Source organism: Carassius auratus, chromosome 23 (genome assembly GCF_003368295.1).
Source record: "Carassius auratus strain Wakin chromosome 23, ASM336829v1, whole genome shotgun sequence".
Taxonomy (NCBI): Eukaryota; Metazoa; Chordata; class Actinopteri; order Cypriniformes; family Cyprinidae; genus Carassius; species Carassius auratus.
Window position 1 is genome coordinate 13,199,015 of NC_039265.1, and position 19,288 is coordinate 13,218,302.

Consider the following 19,288-nt stretch of genomic DNA (forward strand, 5'->3'; position numbering starts at 1 on the left):
CTAGAGTGTCAAAAGCTAAATAGTGTAAAATTTAGTCATTGCAACAGATTTCAGCCTACAAAACTGATCATTTATTCAGCTTGCGAAGCAGGTTTTATTTTTGCATGAATATGTTATACTTTATGTTGAAAATTAGTTACACCTTCAAACATGCTCAGTTTTGGCCAGGCTAATCGGGAGTCAAGAGGATTCCCTGTTTTGACGATTTGTGCTACCCACTCAGATTGTGCCTCCTATTAAAAAGATAGGTAGCATAAATCGATAGCGAATAATGCTAACTATCAGATTGTGCTACCAGCATCTTATTCATGTGTTTTGAGCCCTAAACCTACCTGTCCATACCTACCCTTACCGTTAAAACAATGCAAATATATTTTTGGTAGCACATACTGATAGGTAGCATGTTTGGTTGGTACACCCAGTCTGTTTTCTTTCTTTTTTATTTTGGCCCATATTATTATTTAGACCAGACCATATCTGTAACAAATTCTCAGTTGAAAACGATTCATTCTTTTCGTGCAAATCATTGTTTTATTTGCGAACTTGAAGCTGTTGTGGTCACGCCAAGACAGCATGACATCCGTCAAGTGTTGTCAAGTCTGTGGTTTTCCCATGGAATTGGGCTGCTTTATCACTGTTGCTGCATGTTGTTTTCATGTCAGCACTACAGGTTGAAGCGACCCTAATAACATGTATTTAAGCCCCCGGAACGCAATTTTTTACCAGGGGATCCCCTCAAAAACGCGGTTAGTTTAGGCTAGTTTCAGTAGCAATTGGGCAAGTTTTGTTGTGAAAACATGGCAAGCCTTTCCGTCAAATAGGCAACGTTATTATTGCTAAGAGTAAAATACATTGGCATACATTGGTTCCACAACAAAACCCGGCAAATTGCTACTCGAAACTAACCCAAAACTCAATCTGCAGACATGAAAAACAACCCTCGCCAACAGTGTTAAAGTAGCCCAATTCTGCAGGAAAACAGCATACTTGGCCACACTGTGTCTGTGTGTGGGTGATGTAAAAAAGCAAAGCAGGCATTTGATCTTTCAAAGCACTGTGAGGCTTACACAATTATTTGAAATACAAAACTTTGTTACTTATTAACAATATATAGCATGGTTTTTAATTATATATTTGGTAGGAACAACCCTTAGATAGGTTGTAGATTAGTGAAATATCTTGAACAGACTTCACAATACAAGAACGAGAGGTAATTAAAGGCAGCCATCTCTCCAGCCACACGCTTCATTTAAGAGTGTACTGTATGTAGATATTTGTGGAAGCTAAATCTCGGGTCACGACACGCTGCTGATCTGGCTGTCAGGCAGCTCAGGGCTTCAGAGGGGATTTGTTGTTCTGAAGTCGAGCCGCCGAGGCATGCGATCAGTCACTGACTGAGATGATGCTGATGGAGATGTGTCGGCCAGGCTTTCTTCCCTCTCACAGTAAAAGAGGCTGTGTGCGTTACCCTCTGTGGAGATGTGTTGGATGTGACATTTACAGGAGACCTGAAAGCCATCACTTTTGCCTTTCAAGTACATGTGAACATCTTATCTTCCCCTAAATCCTTTCATCCTTCAGGACCCTGCAATTATATTTAAAGATGCTATCAGTCATGCCATGCAAAGCCACTAGGTATTTGCAATGTCACCTCATTTTGTATATCACATTTATTGTTTTATATATTTGAATTTCAATGAATTTGAGTGTTGCCTAAAAGAATTCTTGCACAATGTTACATTAAAACAAATGCCAGTCAGTTTGACGTTATCATCTAATGCACTGACATTCATGCATTGTGAAGTGCATTTTTTGGCACTATAATGTTTTTTGCATCCATTCATTGAGATTATGACTGTAGGTCAACATATGCTTCATAATTCTGATTATGATTGTTTCCTCTCCACTGATAAAGGTCAGCGAGGGTCTAAAGTCACACTGACAACAGGAGCGGATATAGAGAAAGAGAAATAGATTTGCTATTTCCTTAATAAATCCATCAGCATGCAAGTCCAGATTGAAACGTCACTGCAGCTGGATGCAGATTACCCACAATGCTCATCAGGGTCACGACCTTGAACAAGAGGATGGACTGCATGCAAACATGCACATTACACTGACCTTACATCAGCAGAGCCATGTTAGCATCAGAATGAGAAGGACAAGGAAACCTCTATGGAAGCTTATTTTCTGCCATGGAATAAACATTTCAAATGTTAATTGTGAGTTTATATCTATCAATCATTCAATAAAAGAAAACTCTTATGCTCACCAAATCTGCATTTATTTGATCCAAAATAAAAAACGTAATATTGTGAAATATTATAAAAAATATATATAAAAAATATTTTTACATATATTGTAAAATGCAATTTAATCATGTGATGCAAGTTGAATTTTCAGCATCGTGACTCCAGTCTTCAGTGTCACATGATCCTCCAGAAATCATTTTAATATTCTGATTTGCTGCTCAAGGAACATTTTGTTTTATTATTATTGTGCTGAAAATAGTTATGCTACTTCTAGATACTATTAATTTTTGATGAATGTAAAGTTCAAGAACAGCATTTATTTTAAATAAAAACATTTTGTAATACAGAAGTTTTACTGTCATTCTTGCTTAACAAAAATACTTAGTTCTAAGTAAATTACTCATTAAATGTTCCCCTGAACTTTGAATGGCATCAGATAAATGCAGCCTTGGTGAACATAAGAGGCTTTATTCAAAAACATTCAAAAATCTTAAATATGCCAAACTTTTTATCAATAGTAAAGTGCACATCACTTGCAGTGATTCATGAGATGAGAAGCTGATTCCTTTCATAAAATACTTCTTGTAACTTTGTCTTTACTTCAGATTGTCAGATACTTTGTGCTTTAAATCAAAGTTTGTGAAGCAGCATTTTTATTTTATTTATTTATTTATTTTTTCTCAGAGCTGGTTGGTTTTGCTTTATGGCTTTGATTTTTTACTGAAGGATTAATGTGTAAAACATGTACAGAACACAGGCCATAAAAAAGTGAATATACAGCATTGAAATAGTGTTTCGGTTTCAACTCATCAGAGATCGTTTTTGCAGTTCTGTTTTTAGGTAAATGGCTCTTTTTTTTGCATGTGTGTTTTATGTGTGACACAAACACTTGACTGCAGAACAAAAACACAACACGACTCCAGAAAACTGATGTCTGTTTAGGATTGACCCATCCCGGCTATCCACATTCATTTATACCTCTTCTGTAGACAACTATTGACTATTTTAGTCATTTTAAGCAATGAAAGCCCAAAAGTTTTATCCTGAGGTTTGAAAGAGCATCCTCTGGGTCATGTAAAAGTCAAGATGTTGCTGTTTCTTACTGGTCCAAGTCAAAGGATAAAACTTAAAAGATAGATATTAAAAGAGAGAGCAGAATATTAATCTCAATTTCTCAACATCCTCATGTATGACTGTATGTATCAAAACATTACTGTATTCAGAATCATCAAGCCTGAAGCCATTCAGTGCAGGAAAAGACAATTATGTGAATGAGAAGAAGCTATATTTCCGCTGCAGTCATTAATATGTCATCTGTGTCTGATAGAGCAGCTGTTAAGAGGACACATTCTCTCTCTCCTGGTTTCCACCAAAATATAACAGCACACCTGTTTTTAACATGTAAAATAATAATCATCATATTAGAATAATTTCTGAAAGATCATGTGACACTGAAGACCGGACTAATGATGCTGAAAATTCATTTGAAATTTTAATAACATTTCACAATATTGCTGTTTAACTGTATTGATCTAATAAATACCTTGGTGATCACAAGACCTCTTCTTCTTCTTCAAAAAAAAATAATAATAATAAAAAATTAATAATAATAATAATAATAATAATAATAATAATGATGAAATATTTAATATAATATTTGTCAGCTATTATTACACTGAATTCATCCCCCCCCCTTAAATCCTTGTCAAAAATGCATGGTTGTCCTAATTTCTTTGCTCATATATGATATAATTAAGTAGTAGACATTCAAACGTGTGGAGAGAAAAAAACCCTACAATTAAAGCTCATTGTATTAAACCTCTATTGTTTTGACATGAACATGCGTCTGTCTGCTCTCTGTCAGTCTGATGTCAGGTCTGGCTGCGCTAGATGCCAAGTGCTCCAGTCGGCTGGGTCTCATCACCGTCTCGTACTACCTGTGGACCACATTCCTGGCCGTGGTGGTGGGAATCGTCATGGTGTTAATCATCCATCCGGGCGGAATGGCACAGAAAGAGGACTCCGAGGACAGTGGGAAACCCATCATGAGCTCGGCAGACGCTCTCCTGGATCTCATACGGTCAGACGTACTCCTAAAGACAACACAGAGAGAAAACAGAGTTAAAGGGTTAAAGGGATAGTTCCATATTGATTTGATACGGGGCGCATCATTTTACCTTAAAATAGGGGAAGATTCTGTATTTTATGGGACGTTTAGCTATGAATGTTCACTTTCACTGATTCCAAATTTAGTGCTTCATGGAATCAGGTCTAATGATGGAAAGGAAAGGAAAGGAAAGGAAAGGAAAGGAAAGGAAAGGAAAGGAAAGGAAAGGAAAGGAAAGGAAAGGAAAGGAAAGGAAAGGAAAGGAAAGGAAAGGAAAGGAAAGGAAAGGAAAGGAAAGGAAAGGAAAGGAAAGGAAAGGAAAGGAGTGGAAAGAAATGGAATGGAAAGGAAAGGGTAAAGAAATGGAATGGAATGGAAAGGATAAAGGAATGGAATGGAATGAAATAGAATGGAATGGAATGGAAAGGAAAGGAAAGGAATGGAATGGAATGGAACTGAAAGGAAAGGAAAGGAAAGGAAAGGAAAGGAAAGGAAAGGAAAGGAAAGGAAAGGAAAGGAAAGGAAAGGAAAGGAAAGGAAAGGAAAGGAAAGGAAAGGAAAGGAAAGGAAAGGAAAGGAAACGAAAGTTTACCCATTTAAGACATATGAAAATGCATTCACACACCTATTTTCCATTAAATATTTTGTGAAATCCATTATGGCTGTGCACAACTGCACTGTAATAATAATAATAACAACAATAATAATAATAACAATAACAATAATTTATTAAGATAATAAAAATATAATAATTATTATTATTATATAATAATTTATAAAATAATAATTAAACTTAAAATAATTTGCTACCTTACAGACTAAACATTTTCTAACAATTTTTCAAATTTACATTTTATTTAAATTAATATTAAGTGACAACTTAATACACATATTTCAGTTGACTAAACTTAAAAAAAGATGTCAGTGCAATAACAATTTTTTTTATTTTTTATTTAATAATTAAATCATAAAATTAAATTATTTCTTTATTTATTTTTACAGTGTTATTTTAGATAGCGTCTATTTTCAGACGTGCAGTACACTGAGACGCTTCTGAGAGTTGGTTATGAACATTTAATTTCAATTCCATAAAAGCATAAGAGGAAAACTGAATGGGTTCGGCTATTTTTCTGCAACAATACAGCACTTTATGCCTCAGTGTGAAGAGACCACACAAGCCGGGCCAGCTTTATTTACATAGACCCAAACTAACAGCACATTTGCATCATACTGAATTATCCCAGCATCCGCCTGCAGGAAACTCTATCAGATATTAAGACAGGACATTGTCTTGATGTGATTAGTGCACTGGGATCATGCAGAACATCTGGTCCTGCTCCAGCGGCTCTCACATGCACAGATTGTGTTTGGATGCTAATGAATGAATCTCATCCATTCATACAGCACAATATGACTACTGCCAATCCCGGCTGGTCTTATTAGATTTCACAGGTATTTGTATCTGAAGTATAAACATATACTAATATACTGCTTTGTGTGTCTTGTGTGTTTTTAAAGAGGTTCTTCAAATCAAATTAGTGTAACAGCTATGTTAAATTTAATGGTATTAAATTTTGTATCTCATTTATTATAAAAACAAACCAAATATATGGAATCTAAGAATCTGTTAACATTGCATATCCATAAGTACAAAAAGTACAAAATGTATGTGTTGTAGATTCTTCCTTTAACACCTTCTGATAACAATCCCACATCTTATTTCTTTAGAAAAGAAAAGAAAAATAAAAGCATGTGTGTTTCGACAGGAATCCTAGACTCTGGCTTCAGAAAAGTTTGTAGTGTATTATTTAAAAAGCTTTTGTTTGTACTCACTGCACATCTGGCCGTTGGGATCAACACTTGCTTCCGTATCTTGAAGATCTGAAATAGATAGAAAGTATTACAATTTCAGTTTTCAAACAAAAAAGCAACTCAAAAAATAGATGCATTTTTTATTTCAGTTTTGTGATGGAAATGCTGAAAGTAAATAAATATTGAATATCTTAAATCAAATTAAATATTATTTATTAAATATTTCATATAAAGGTGTACCGACATTATTCCATGCAAACCAATACATAATTGGTTTCATGAATAAATGATTATTTGTGAGTAGGGTGCAATTTTTTGCACTGAATAACATGACAAAACTGGTTCTAGATTGAATTCACCCTGTAATGGGTAATGAATAATTTTCTTTTATGGCCATCTTTGAAAATGTCAACATCCTTCAACAGCAGAAAATTTATTTTTCATTATGCATTTGTTGGCCTTCCATTATTATTATTTTTTTTCTGTCCTCGACAATTTTTTTTTATTTTTATATGTGCACACACCAAGGAACTGGCAAGGACAGTTGTATGAAAGTTACTATAAGTTGTGTACAATATATATTTTCAAGGAAAGTCCTATTGAAAGTATTCAGTGCAGTTCAATGCTGCTCTATGCACGTGTATAACTCTGATGATTTTTATGTCTCTAAACAGAAACATGTTTCCAGCCAACCTCGTTCAAGCCACATTTCAACAGGTAAGAATCCATAGATAGCCGTGAACTATTAGTCACAATCTTTAACTGTATGTAAGAAAAAATGGACAATGAAAATTCATGGTATAATGCTGTGTTTTACCATTTAAGATAAGGCAACTGATCTGCTTATCTTTTTTTATTTAATTATGTGTTAAGAAGCATTTAATTTATTTAATGATGTGTTTAGAAGCACATAAAAAAATAATAAAAAAAATTAAAAAACGAATATCCAAGATGAGTTTGTTTCTTCATCAGATTTAGAGAAGTGTAGCATTGCATTACTTGGTCATCAATGGATGCTCTGCAGTGAATGGGTGCCGTCAGAACGAGAGTCCAAACAGATGATAAAAGCATCACAATAATCCAGAAGTAATCCACACCACTCCAGTCCATCAGTTAATGCCTTGTGAAGAGAAAAGCAGCATGTTTGTAATAAACAAATCTAAGAATTATTATGATTTTTTTAATTCAAACCATTGCTTCTGACTAAAATATGAGTCCATAATCCATTATAATTGCTTCCTCCAGGGGGAAAGTCCATCCTCTGTTGTGCTTTCACATCAAAATTCATCCACATATTTGTTTAAAACTGTTTTAGCTTATCAACGATGCTTGATCTGTGCAGATTTCTCTCCCAATTCAGACAAGATGACTTTTTCCACTGCAGAAAGCAAAATTATGGATAAAGGACTCTAGCCAGGATTTTAGCCAAAAGCAACGGTTCAATTAAAGATTTGTTTCTTACAGTGGTGGACAGTAACGGAGTAGCTTTACTTCGTTACTGTACTTAAGTATATTTTTCAAATATCTGTACTTTACTGGAGTAGTTTTATTTTTAGTAACTTTTACTTTTACTTCACTACATTCCAAAGCATAAGATCGTACTTTTAACTTCACTACATTTCATAAAACATATCGTTACTACCTATAATATATCATGTGCTCCGACACGCAGAAGCGGTGTCTGATTCATCATGAACGAGTCTTTTCAAAATAAACTTTAATCGGATCGCGAATCGCACCAAACGATTCGTTTACGAATTAGAATGATCCGATTGCAGCTGTTCTGGAGTCGACCACTCACTGATTCAAATGAACCGTTAAGTGCGAGTCTACAGAAGTAAGAACCGGCAGATCTTGTGAGCGCGCGTGCGTCTGATGTTGCTAAAAGTAAGTTATTAATGTCGAAATTTAGGATTAATTATTGTAACTGAAAATCATATTTAGGTCAAAATTGTCAGTTGTTTGGGAACTAAATCCGCTGTAAAGAGTGATCTGTTTAAGCCCACTGAAATGCTCCAGTGCAAACGCAGACACATCAATCAGCTTCTCTGTGTTTTAGGTTAAAAAAATTAATTAAATAACCTTAAACTAACACAGATTAAATAAAATAACCCATGCATGTCCAAATTCCCCGCTACCGTAATATTAACAGTTTTATTAAAATGCTACCATGACATCTGTTTTTATATTGTGTATTAACAGTAACGTTATGCATATGTATATTGTTTGGATTAACTAGACGAGTAACGTTAGACAGACATGAATGTTTATTCATAACAGTACTGAAAATAAGTAAATATTGTAGCTGATGCTAAATGTCTAGCTAACAATAGAGCTGTAGTCAAGTCCAGCTTTGTCGAGTCCAAGTCAAGTCCAAGTCCAGGACTAGTCGGGACCGAGTCAAGACCGAGTCCAAAGAGGTTCGAGTCCAAGTCAAGTCCAAGTCCAAAATTTTCGAGTCCAAGTCAAGACCGAGTCCAAATGAGAGAAAAAAGGGTCTTCTTCAAGACCACACACTTAACTACTGATAATGTATGTGATGCGAGAGACAGCATATCTCTTATTCTAAGAAAATAATTTGATATTATTATTTGTAATGATCAAAAAGCATGTGCAAAGTAAAAACTCTGTAGGACAGGGGTCTCCAAACTACATCCTGGATGGCCAATGTCCTGAAAAGTTTAGCTCCAACTGGCCTTAACACACCTGGAAGATTAGTGTGTCTAGTAAGAGCTTGATTAGGTTCAAGTGTGTATAATTAGAGTTAAAGCTAACAGGGGCATTTCACAAGATCCCGGGCCCTATGCTTAGGCAGTCCTGATTGTAAACTTTATGAGTGAAAAGAGCGCAAATCAAACACCGCATTGTTGTCGCCTCTCTGTGCATCTCTCAGAAATCAGAGCTTTGCAAGAGTAATTTTACCTATAATAATACATCATACACGTTATAGTATTTGTATATATTTAAAAGGCAACGATTTAAAGCTTAGGCTACGATGTGAAACGAATGAATAAGCACAGCGCGCTCACCAATCAAACAGCAGCATTGCGCGTCTCAGTATCTCAAAAACCAAATCAGTTCAAGAGTAGGCTAATAATCAGCTTAGATACGGATACACTGTCTACTTGTCTTACATGTTTGCATCTTTACCTTTTGCTGGTTTGCGCGGCACACACCTCTGTTTAGTGAAGTTCATTAACATTAAGACTCGCTCAAAGTGTTATGTGTAATGAAAATGTGCGAATTGAATGGATCCAGTCGTGTTCAAATAATCACTTAACGTTTGTCATGACTCTCTGCTTGCATGATAAATATTATTTAAAAAATTAATAATTATATTAGTTTAACACGACATACTTGTTCAGTGATAACTACGAAAAAAAACATATATAAAAAGTCATAAGGGTCTTATCAAGTAACTGTATGATGTTGTATCCGAATGCAGATACGAAAAGTGTTGTGATTGTAACAGATACAAATACTGGCTGTTACATGAAAATTTAAATATGTAATTTCATAATTATAAAGTTTTTAAAATTTACATATGTAATTGTTGCATAAGACTATACATAAATATGTGTTGATTGATTAAAAAAAACTATTTAATGTGTTTTCATTTACAATAGCATGAACCACGAGTAGTCGAGTTACTCGCAGAAATCAGTAGTCTTGCAACCTCTATACTGTACAACAATAATTAGTATTTCATTATTGTAAAGGGTACGTTTAAGGCTATCTGGGTGTAGACGTAAATAAAACACAATCTAACAGGTAGAAAATTAAATTAGAAACTTCTATTAAGAACGGCACTTCGCAGCCTGTACGCGACTCGGTTGATTCAGATCGGAACTTCGGAACCTGTTCGCGACTCGGTTGATTCAGATCGGCACTTCGGAGCCTGTTCGCGACTCGGTTGATTCAGATCGGCACTTCGGAGCCTGTTCGCGACTCGGTTGATTCAGATCGGCACTTCGGAGCATGTTCGCGACTCGGTTGTTTCAGATCGGCACTTCGGAGCCTGTTCGCGACTCAATATGTATATTGTTTGGATTAACTAGACGAGTAACGTTAGACAGACATGAATGTTTATTCATAACAGTACTGAAAATAAGTAAATATTGTAGCTGATGCTAAATGTCTAGCTAACAAGCTTGCTGGTGCTAACTTGAGGTAATTTTTATAAATAATGTCCAAATATTTTTATTCAACCACCTATATATATATATATGTATATAGATTACATCTAGGGACAAAAGAAAGGATGTGATGTTCAGAACATGGTAACTAGTAATTATCAAAGAGGGGAAGAGATGCACCCCGTTTGGCCAGGGGTGTTTTTACACCACAGACAAGGTTTGAGAAGGAAAAAATCATTATGAAAATATAATTATATTTTCCTTAAAATGTTCTTCCTAACTTCAGGCCTTTTTATCATGTCATATATAACTGTGATGTTCTGTAAAACCACAAACTTTAAAACACTTTCACAGATCACAGATTCCAAAATAATATTTGGTAGCACAACTATTAATAGTTCTAATAATAAATCATCATATTTTCATGATTTCTAAAGATCATGTGACACTGAAGACTGGAGGAATGATGCTGAAAATACAGCTGCACATCACAGAAATAGATTGTATTTTAAAGGATATTAAAATAGAAACCATTATTTTATATATTTTATTTTGATAATTTAGAATTATTAGTACTGAAATACAACCTTTTTTTGTTTCAAACAGTTCAATGAACAATAATAAATGAAGTACCTGGAGCTGACAATGAAGTAAATGTATAATAATTAGCAAAGATGATTAATTTAGCGCTGTAAACGCGCGTGTGAGGGGCGGAGACGCGCCGCGGAGCGTCAGACGCGCGTGAGGACCAAACACAGCAGAACGGTAGGAAACTTCACTCCTCTTATTATTTCTCTTTTACTATAGCGATTTATTTTTAGACACGTGATCTGAGTCTTTCATAGATTTGTAGAGTTATTAGAGTATAGAGTTAGAGAAATTGAGTTATTTTTTTTTTTACATTCTTTGGTCGAAGTTTTCAGATCGGCAATTCGGAGCCTGTTCTCGACTCCGTTGATTCAGATCGGCACTTCGGAGCATGTTCGCGACTCGGTTGATTCAGAACGGCACTTCACAGCCTGTTCGCGACTCGGTTGATTCAGATCGGCACTTCGGAGCCTGTTCGTGACTCGGTTGATTCAGATCGGCACTTCGGAGCCTGTTCGCGACTCGGTTGATTCAGATCGAGACTTCGGAGCCTGTTCGCGACTCGGTTGATTCAGATCGGCACTTCGGAGCCTGTTCGCGACTCGGTTGATTCAGATCGGCACTTCGGAGCCTGTTCGCGACTCTGTTGATTCAGATCGGCACTTCGGAGCCTGTTCGCGACTCGGTTGATTCAGATCGGGACTTCGGAGCCTGTTCGCGACTCGGTTGATTCAGATCGGGACTTCGGAGCCTGTTCGCGACTTGGTTGATTCAGATCGGCACTTCGGAGCCTGTTTGCCACTCGGTTGATTCAGATCGGCAATTCCGGCACTTCGGAGCCTGTTCGCGACTCGGTTGATTCAGATCGGCACTTCGGAGCCTGTTCGCGACTCGGTTGATTCAGATCGGCACTTCGGAGCCTGTTCGCGACTCGGTTGATTCAGATCGGCACTTCGGAGCCTGTTCGCGACTCGGTTGATTCAGATCGGGACATCGGAGCATGTTTGATATTTTTTTAAATTCGGATCTGGACATCGAAGCAGGAAGTGTTTGTCAAACAGTTAATTGGTGATAAATGAATATTTGGACTTGAGGCTTTTTTTTACTTGTCGATTCAGCATGTGCATGGACCCACACACAAAGGTGGACACACTCTAGACTTAATCATCAGTAGAGCTCTAAACTTTTCATCCATTGTTATTAAGGACATTATTCATAACCGTACTGAAAATAAGTAAATATTGTTAGCTGATGCTAACTGTCTAGCTAACAAACTTGCTGGTTCTAACTTGAGGTAGTTTTTATAAATAATGTCCAAATATTTTTATTCAACCACCTATATATATATATATATATATATATAGATTACATCTGGGGAGAAAAGAAAGGATGTGATGTTCAGAACATGGTAACTAGTAATTATCAAAGAGGGGAAGAGATGCACCCTGTTTGGCCAGTGGTGTTTTTACACCACAGACAAGGTTTGAGAAGGAAAAAATCATTATGAAAATATAATTATATTTTCCTTAAAATCTTCAGGCCTTATTATCATGTCATATATAACTGTGATGTTCTGTAAAACCACAAACTTTAAAATACTTTGTTCTTACTGGAGAAAATCAAATGGTCATCTCTGTTTTCTCTCAGGTACATCACAGTGTAAGCTTCACAGTTAACATTACTCTCATCAGTACTTAAGTACATAAAAAATTTAGTACTTTATACTTTCACTTGAGTAAAATTGAAAAAGGAGTACTTTTATTTTTACTGGAGTAATATTTTATTATACGTATCTGTACTTTTACTCAAGTACTTGATTTGTGTACTTCGTCCACCACTGGTTTCTTACAAACACATACATTTTCACTTCACAAGATATTAACTGATGGACTGGAGTGGTGTGGATTACTTTTGGATTATTGTGATGTTTTTATCAGCTGTTTGGAGTCTCATTCCGACGGCACCCATTCACATCCATTGGTCAGCAAGTGATGTAATGCAACGTTTCTCCAAATCTGATGAAGAAACAAACTCATCTACATCTAGGATGGACAGAGTGTGAGTACAGCAAATTTTAATTCATTACAGATTCATTTAGTGTTTCTTCTCTGTAGTATCGTACCAACAGTGTCCCCATAATGAAGACTCCCAAGACGACAGTGGCCACCAGTCTGACAGAAACCACCACTCGGCGCGCTCTAATCTACGGGATTCAGGATGATAACGGGACGGACATCCAGAACTTCCCAGCTGGATCTGACACCACCTCCTGACGTGGTAATGCGGACGCTTCCCGGCACCAGCGAGGGCATGAACGTCCTGGGGATCGTCATCTTCTCTGCCACCATGGGTGAGAACACTGGCACAGAGACAACAAACGAACTGGATGATAAATGTGTAAATCGTTTCATATCATATCTCATATTTGCATATTGATGCTTTATTTTGCACAGGCATAATGTTGGGCAGGATGGGTCCTAACGGCAGTGCTCTGGTGAACTTCTGCCAAAGTCTCAATGAAGCAGTGCTGAAAATCGTCGCTATTGTCATTTGGTAAGACTATATTGAAATGAGCTAAATTAATAAATCATTTAGTTTATTCTAAAATAAATATTCATTTAAATTGTATAAAATTTTAATGAGTTGTATACAATAAAAAATTATTATTTATTAATTTATCTCATAAAAAAAGAATGCTAAAACAATATCTACTTAATCTAAAACTTGAAAAATTAATTTGTATTTATAAAAATAATAAATTTTTATAAATAATATTTATTTATTTTGTATTTTTATACTTAACCAAACAAAACATTTAAAAATATATATTTTAAAAGATACTTCAGACTTTTACAACTCATGCAGTACAATAAATTGAAAATTGATAAAAAAATAAGTTTTATTCAGAAGTCAAAACAAAAAAATATGAAACTGCAGTAAGACGTAATTCTGAAAGCTGTTATTGTAAATCAGCAAGATATTTACATAAAATGATATACTGTATACACCAGTCATCACTCTACATCTGCCAATGATACATCTTAGTGAGATGATAGTTAAATGCTTTATGATCTAAACATATAATGCACTGCAATACAATGATGATTAACATATTTGATATTCACTGATTTTTCTAAAATATGATGTCTGGATAATCAAGTAAACCTAAGTTGCTTCAGTAAGTGTTGGACTTGAAATATTACTAACAATATAAAACTTACATTTGCTTTATTAAAATCAGTAAAGATTTTACAGGCAAAAAGAAGCATACGCTGAAGTTATAATTACACAAAAAGGCCTTTTGCTTGCTAAAAATGCATAAACTATCAATCATAAGACAGAAGGCGTGAAGTAGATTCTGTGAAACAGGTTTTTCAGCAACAGTTTGATCAAGCTGATCATTTAGGCCTCAGAAATGTGTATCAATAATGATATAGTATGCTTTAATAGTTAATAGTAATATAGAATTAGAGGATATTTTGTGAATATACTTACAGCTACTTTACTGTGCAGGTACTTCCCATTTGGCATCGTGTTTCTGGTGGCTGGTAAGATCCTGGAGATGAGCGACCCGTCTGCGATGGGGAAGAAGCTGGGCTTTTACGCCATCACTGTGGTGATGGGCCTGATTCTGCACGGCCTCTTCATCCTGCCCAGCATGTACTTCTTCATCACCAAGAAGAGCCCCATCGTCTACATCCGAGGAATCCTGCAGGCCCTGCTCATCTCTCTGGCCACGTCCTCCAGGTACAACACACGCAAACACCGTTTCATACTCATCCTGTTAGTTTCATCATCATCCTCCAAGAAGTTACGTCAGTTTTGGTGGAAACAAATTTGATGGATTTTTTTTTTCTGGTTTAATTGATATCAACATTTTAGAAAATACACACACGCACAGGTTTGTTTTTGTGAAAAGTGGGTTCATCCCATAGGTGTAATGGTTTTTATACTGTACAAACTGTATATTCTATGGCCCTTCACCAACCCTACACCTAACCCTAACCCTCACAGGAAACTTTGTGTATTTTTACTTTCTTAAAAAAAACCTCATTCTGTATGATTTATAAGCGTTTTGAAAAATGGGGACATGGGTCATGTCCTCATAAGTCACCCTCTCCTTGTAATACCTGTGTCATACCCATGTCATTATACAGAGTTGTGTCCTGATATGTCACAAAAACATGCCCACACACACACACACACACACACACTAATGTTAAAAATGTTTAATGCTTTTGAAACTAAGGCTGCATTTATCGGATCAAAAAATACAGTAAAAACAGTAAAACTGTGAAATAGTATTATAATTTAAAGTAACTGTATTGGCATCATTACTCCGATCTTCAGTGTCAAGTGATCCTTCTGAAATCATTTTAATATGCTGATTTGATGCTCAAGAAACTGATTTTTATCAATGTTAAAAATGGTTGTGCTGCTTCATGTTTTGGTGGAAATTGTGATACAATTCCTTTAGGATTCTTTGATGAATAGAAAGTTCAAAAGAACAGTATTTATTTGAAATTTAAAAAAAAATAAACTTGAATTTGATAGTTATTGTTACTTTGATCAATCAGTCAATAATAATTATAATAATAAAATCTTACTGACCCCAAACCTTTGAAGATAAATATTAAAAACTTCAGCTCACTATTTCCATCCTGTTCAGTTTCTTGCCTTTGTGCAAGTAACTAAGCGAGCTGGCTAAAAATATATTTAAATTGCAAGACATTTCTTTTATTTTCCACTCATACTGATGTGACAAACAACATGTTTTCTCCCATCCCACGGTTCCTGACACAGGAAAATACATTATAGAGAGAGAAATGGAAGAGAGAAAACTAAATAAATATTGCACAGGCTCTCATCATGATGAATTTCATAAAAATGTCTTATGCTTTTGTCCACTGCATCCACTTAAAACAAAAATGCAGATACACACAAGCATAATAGTGTGTGTGTGTGTGTGTGTGTGTGTGTGTGAGGGTCTTGAAAATAAAGCTCCACAGCACAACACTCATCTGTAATTTATTCATAACACAATGTCTTACTTCAGTCTTTCTTGCAGTAGTCGCATCATTTCAGTGTTTGCATCCAGTATGAATAGAAGTCTTTTTTGTATTAAAGAGAAACTGCTGTAACAGTTGGTGAAATATCACGCAGAATTTGCTCAACATCTTCATTAGCATTTCTTACACTGACTAATATATGGATTTTCTCACATGGGATTAATGTGTTACGGATTCTGTTAGTGTTCTGGAAATAATATTGAACAAACAAACATGTAGATGAAATCTGGAAGTGTTTGAATATGATAAGAAATGTTTGAGTTTTTGCTTGTAGCCTTTGATATTTGGGTAAAACTGAGATCTTTTTATTCATTTGCAGTTCTGCCACTCTGCCTATCACCTTCAAGTGCCTGCTGGAGAACAATCACATCGACCGGAGGATCATTCGCTTCGTGCTGCCCGTGGGAGCCACCATCAACATGGACGGCACTGCGCTGTATGAAGCTGTGGCAGCCATTTTTATCGCCCAGGTCAACAACTACGAGCTTGACTTCGGCCAAATCATCACTATCAGGTATTAAACAATGAGTCTGAATGATTAAGTTTGAAAAAATAATGTTAGTTTGTAAAAACAATCGATCTCTTTGTTTAGTTTTTTGGTGCAAACAAAATGAAATGCTCATATATTGACCATATGAGACAGGTTTAGATAGGCATGTTAATTTATGTTTGATTTAACATTTTTAGTGCATAAATGTAAATACTTGAACTTTTCTGTTTTTTAAATCTTTTATCTAAATTATTTAGTATTTTTGAGATACTGGATTTTTTTTTTTTTTTTCACGAGCTGTAAGCTCTAATAATCAAAATTAAAACCAAATAACTTTTGAAATGTTTTACATTATTTTATCTTATAATATATAAATAATCAACACCAGAGTTTCATGCTGTGCTGATTCCGAGCTACAGTAAAAAGAGATGCTGTTGAAATCCACATGAAAAGAACTCAAGACCTCTTAAGATCCATCTTTGCATTGATGCATCAGAATAGATGCGCTACAGACACATCTAACGACCTTAACGGAAACATTCTCATTAAAAACAAAAGGAAAGTGTTTCTGCCATGCATTCTGTTATCTAATGATCTAGTGTTTGCAGGTGTTAAATGCCCTGTTTTACTTTTCCACTGCATCTTGTGTAAATCACATATTAACACGAATAAACTTAGTGAAACAAATAACACATAACACAAGTAATTAGTCTATGCATCTGCAGATTAGAATATGGTAATACCATTCCTTTGTTCGCACTTGCATGTAGGGTGTACTTATTTTGTCGCCTTAATTAACAGGTTAAAATATTCACTCTACTTGTTTAAGCAGAATGCTACCAAACAGCAGAGTGTCAATTTTTTTTAATTGTTATGCAAAACAGAAACATTTCATGACGCAATATATGCTGTTGAACTACTCACCCATTGTTTGAAGACATTTGTCAAGCTTGATGCAAGTTCCCTGCAAAATGCTGAATGTGACAAACTCACAGTATGCATTATCTAGTCCTGCATAAGAAATGTAAAAGGTCTAAATATAATTAATATAACATAACATAACATAATATAATATAATACAATATAATGCAATGTAAAACATGTTGAACCATTCTTAAATTCTTTACTATTCAAATTATTATTATTATTATGTTTTTTTCAGATCACTTCACATTTCCTCCATCCATGTGAGCGTGCACATGCTCATGTGGGGTGTATTTATGCATGCACAAGACATCCGCCACTGCACAGATGTGTTCATGAGATTATATGCCATGCAGCGTTATCTCAGAGCTTTTGTGTCGTCAGGTCTGGAATGCTACAGAATCATAAATGTTCCTGTCAGCCCGTCTGAACTAAAAGCAACATCAAGCGCATAAGTAGATGTGGATACTTCAGAGTTCACTATGTGCACTACATCACAGAGTGATACAAAGACCTTGCAATTTTTCGAATGGAAGGTCAGATGAAGAAATGGAGGGTGTAGAGATATAGACAGGGACGGAGGGCAAGAGAGCATTTGGGCAGCGCTGTTACAGGGATAAACACCGCTGTCACATGGCTGTTTTACCACTGGATTATTATGCAATTTTCAATTGTGCCTTCCCAAGTCTTCCCATCAGTCATCTCTCTCTCTCTCTCTCTCATATTTAGCTTTCATATGCTCTGTTGCCAGTGTTGGGATGCTTGTGATGTTTAATCAGGGCAATAGCAGCATGCATTTATTGCTGTAATTATATTAACAGGATATAGAGTTTACTGTATATTTATGCAGTGCAATAGCAGCATGCATTTATTGTGACACCTATATTAACAGGTCACAGAATTCAGTCTACACACGTAAGAAGAGCAATAGCAGAATGCATTTAATGCAACACCTATATTACCAGGTTACAGAATTGATTTTGCACACTTATGCAGTGTAATAGCAGCATGCATTTATTGCAGTGCTTCTTTTATCAGGTCACGGAATTTACACAGCATACGTAAGCATTGCAATAGCAGCATGTACTGTATTTCTAACAAAAAACTATTGACAGGATAAAGAAATTACTGCACATGCATGCAGTGCGATAACAGCGTGCATTTATTGAGACACTTATGTTAACAGGTTACAGAACTGACTATGCCCACCTGTGTACAACAGCAGAATGCATTTATTGCAGTGTTTCAATTAGCAGGTTACAGAATTAATTTAGCACAAATAAGCGTAGCAAGCAGCATGCACTCATTGCTACTCCTATATAAACAGGTTACAGTCTTTATTCTGTAATCAGTGTAATAGCAGCATATACTTATTGCATGTAAGCATTGATGCACATTTATTGCACTACTCTTACTACTGCAATCACTCAATATAATTATTATTTATTTTCATGCATGAGTAACAGTCCACAGCTTTTACACTGTCCACAGAAGCAGTGCAATGGAGACGTGCCTTTATTGCACCGCCCAATTAAGAGGTCACAATCACCCTAATGTTGTGATTCGACACTTTCCGTAATTAGTGATCTCTTATAATGAGTAACAAATTACTGTAGATGTTGTTCTTAAAATAACGTCGCTCAAAACTATTATGTCACTACATTTAAGCTTCGCTGTCAGTGGCTCTTTTGCACCGATCTACCTAAAATACCAAACAGTGTTTCTCATTAGAGACTCATTACTTCACTAGAGAAGGTCAGAGTATCTTTTATTCTTCCCTTTGCATTATAAATTGTGTGCAGATCAAAGTGTGACATTGATATACGTTATTCATCAGTGAAGCAGCGTGCATTAAACCCCGAACAAGCTGACTGATGTTACACCTGCGAGGGTGCATGAGTTGCATATGC

The 19,288-nt window shown here is 35.6% G+C and overlaps 1 pseudogene; it reads left to right on the plus strand.

The window, feature by feature from the left end:
* LOC113041384 (excitatory amino acid transporter 5-like) overlaps positions 1–19,288 on the plus strand; it is a 46,158-nt pseudogene that overhangs the window by 23,091 nt on the left and 3,779 nt on the right.